The 3,886-nt window shown below is 37.5% G+C and overlaps 1 pseudogene; it reads left to right on the top strand.

The window, feature by feature from the left end:
- Positions 1-201: 201 nt before the first annotated feature.
- LOC116634716 lies at positions 202-723 on the top strand (annotated as a pseudogene).
- Positions 724-3,886: the final 3,163 nt, after the last annotated feature.

The raw sequence follows: 3,886 nt of genomic DNA, 5'->3' as shown, positions 1-3,886 counted from the left end.
TGGGTCAGAGTGGCATAATGGGTGGACTGTGGTGGGTGCTGTAATGTGCTGTCCAGATTCTTTTTCAATGACCATTTCTTTGTCCCAGTCTTTGGGACTGCTGTTGGCAAATAGCTTTCATATGTCAATTCAAGAATTGACTCTGCTGAAGACAGCTTCCTCAACCAAGATTCTACTCCTTCTTAAGTGTATCCACATCGAATGACTGATCAATGTAAGAGTACAAAATCCTGGCAGCAGTCGGCCATGACCCTGCCCCTGTGGATCAGGAAGCCTGGTGACAAGCCCCCACCCCTCTGTGGGGCCATTCCAGCCTCTGGGGACAAGATGGCCACCCGGGTAAATGCTGTGGATGGGGATGAGCAGTGAATCCTGGCCAAGGTGGTCAGTTATAGCCATGCCACCAAGTATGAGGTAGATGACATTAATGAAGAAGGCAAAGAGAGACATACCCTGAGCTGGTGGCACATCATCGCACTGTCCCAGTGGAAAGCCAACCTGGAGACAGATCCTGAAGCCTTATTTCAGAAGGAGCGGCTCGTGCTGGCCCTGTATCCCCAGACCATCTGCTTCTACTGTGCCCTGATCCACATGCCCCCACAATGGCCCCAGGATGACTATTCAGTCCTCTTTGAAGACACCTCCTATGCAGATGGTTACTCCTCTCCCCTCAATGTGGCCCAGAGGTACGTGGTGGTTTGTAGGGAGCCCAAGAAAAAGTGAAGAGGGCTGGCAGACTCACAGTCTCCTGCCACCCTCACTGGGGAATGCAGCAAAAGATTTCATGGCAAGTATATATTTTTCCCCTTTAAAAAAAACAATAACAAAAATACCAACCCCCCCCCCCAAAAAAAACCCCCAAAAAACTAGATCTATTTTAGATCCAAAGATCCCCACAGGATCTTCCAAGACTGTAGTTGAGACTGGATCCTTGTTTAACATCTCCCTCTTTCCAATCCATATATCTTCCCTTTCCTTCCCACAGCTGTTAATCTCAAGGGAAGTCTTTAATCAACATTCTACATACTAAATTCTGCTTCTGAGTCAGTTTATTCTAAAAGTTATGTTTCTTAAAAACATTGTGATTAATATTGTTATATACTTATGTAGTCAATTTTTATTTATGTCTACCCATGTGCTTACCTTTTTTACTTGCTCTTTATTTTTTCCTGTATTTTCACATTTCTTTCTGACATCAAATTTTTCCTTTTCTTTTTTTTAAGAATACCTTTAAGTATTTCTTTTAATGAAAATATATTGGGACAGATTTTTTTTCAGAATTTTGTTTGTTTTTGAAATGCCATTGCTATAACTTCATTTTAGGATATTCTCACAGGATATAGAGTTCTTGAGTAGTGATTTTTTTCTTTCTTGCTGCTGTAACTTTCTGAATACAACCCCATGGTCTTTTGACTTACAACTTTCCATTGAGAAGTCAGCTGTCAGATTAATTGACCTTTTGAATATAACCTGTCCATTGTCTAAGATTTTAATGAATCTTAGTATGAAAACATTAGATCTTGAATCAAGAGCTTAATTTCTTTGATTAACTTTGGAAATCCTCTGCCATTATCTCATTGAATATAGCTTCTCCCCAGTTCTATCTCTCTCCTCTCCTTCTGGGATTCTCAGTATACATATGTCAGTCTTTCTATTCCCTTTATCTTCTGTCCTTTCTTCACTTGTCTCTTCCAGGCTTCATTTTGGGTATTCACTTTTAAGTCTTCCCATTCACTAATTCTTCCCTGCATGTTTCTAATCAGCTAGCAAACCCATCCATTTAATTCCTAATTATTGTTATATATTTTTTTAATTCTCAAATCCTGTTAGTTTTTTTATATATAGTTCCAGTTTCCTTTTAGAATTTTTTGTTCTGTCTTTTTATTTTTTTGACCATACCATGCATGTTTATTTTAATATTTGTATCTGACAACCTCATTACTTACGTATTCAATTGGTCTGTTTCTATTATGTTTTTCTCCATAAGTTTTCAATCATATTGTTTTATCTCCTTTTGTGTCAGGTAAGTTCTGAACAATTACCAGAAGTTGTATATAAAAATTGTAGATTTTATTTGAGACCTATCATAATGTCTATTTCCAGAAAGAAAAATGTTTTGTGCAGATAGGTAGAGGCATTAGCAGTCTTTAATTCAATTTCAGGGATTGAGTTTATTACCTAGATCTCATTCCTTTTGGTGCCTGTTTACTTTTGTTTATCCTTAATTCCAGAGTTTATTCCTGTAGGATGTCAACCCCAATCTTGGGGAAGTTATTAGGGTCTTCACTTCTTGGTGATTTTGGAATCTTATTTCTGTTGCCTTAACACCAGAAGATTGTTAAAGCTCTGATCTAATCCAGAGTGGGCAGAGTCCCTAGAGTAAAAAGCATTCCCCAGTGTTGGCCTTGACCCTCTGGGATTTCTTCTCATTATAGATCTTGACCTGTGAGTCTTCATTGCCTTGTCAGCAGCTTGGTTATCTCAAGCAGATTTTTAAAAATATTTTATCCAGTTTTTCTAGTTGCTCTCAGTAACAGATTTGGTCTGATTTACCTAGGCTGCCATTACCAGATGCAAAAGTCCAGTGGTGACCATTTCTTAAGTAGCCTCTCAAAAAATTTTCAAGATACACTGTACCTGAAAATTCTATAATGTTCATTCATGTTTGCACTGATTTTCATTTATTTTATACATTCATCTCTATTTTCTCCTATCTAAGTTGCCTAGCCACAACTAATGACACAGTTAGGAGAATATAGATCATTTCCTGACACATTAGCTGCTCCAATTTAATTAGAAGGCAGACATTCCTAACTCCATCCTCCCCTCCTCCCTTTTACAAAAAAAAGAGTGAAAACTTAGAAGGACATAAAAGACATTTCTGATTCGATGGAAATCTTAAAGGAAAAATAACCAGTCAAATGATCAATACCCACCCTTAATATTCTGATCTTGAAAGTTCTAAGATCTCAAACTTAGGCAAAAATGAGACATTGATTTATTTAGAAGTTTTCCTATATTGTATGCATTCTATTTACATAGCCCAGTATCTTAAGTTGAAGTACCCAAAGTTAGACACTGGGATGAAGAATAATGTGGAAGTAAAACTAAAAAGTGTTCTGAGGAAAAATCAGTAAAGGATTGGGGAATTTGGAAGGAAGGAAAGGAAAGCACCCTGAAGTATGAAATCCAGCAAAGTCCCATGGAGGAAGGATGGGTAATTATGAATCAGTTTTCCAGGGAACTCTTGAGAGTGGAAGTCATATGTAACTCATACCCATCAAAGTGGAACTTCCAGGTGCTAAAGGGGATGTGGGGTAGCTGAATGCAGGGGGAGAAGCATAATGGGAGGAGGAACATACATAGGGAAAGAGGTCAGAACATACTCCAAACAAACTTTATTACACTACTATATGATTTGATAATGACCTTTAAGTGCCATTGAAAACAAGTGCCATTGAAAATAAGTTCTTGTTAAGGTATCAGATGAATGTTACAAATTACTGGTTCCCAATTTTAGCTTGGAGACATTTCTATTGCTTCATCCTTCTGGACATTTCCCTCTCCTTTGTTTTGAACATCCTCTAATTTGTTGACTTACAAATAATCTACATTGTTTTTCTGGACTACTTTCTTAATAACACATTAACAACTAAAAATTGTGCTGTCTTGCTGTCTTCTAAGCAGTAAAGTTAATGTAGTACTGTGGTAGTAATTATACTATATGGGTCCCACACTTAGGTAATTTTCAAGATAAGGCCAAAGTTGGAGCACATACACAGATGTCTATAAGTAAATTCAAAGGCCACTGAAGTGATGTCCATTACTTTGTTCCCATTCAATAGAAAATAAATAAATAAACACAGATTTCTGATTGCAAAGTCAA

Source organism: Phoca vitulina, unplaced genomic scaffold (genome assembly GCF_004348235.1).
Source record: "Phoca vitulina isolate PV1807 unplaced genomic scaffold, GSC_HSeal_1.0 scaffold9, whole genome shotgun sequence".
NCBI classification, from domain to species: Eukaryota; Metazoa; Chordata; class Mammalia; order Carnivora; family Phocidae; genus Phoca; species Phoca vitulina.
This window is presented reverse-complemented; position numbering and strand designations above follow the sequence as displayed.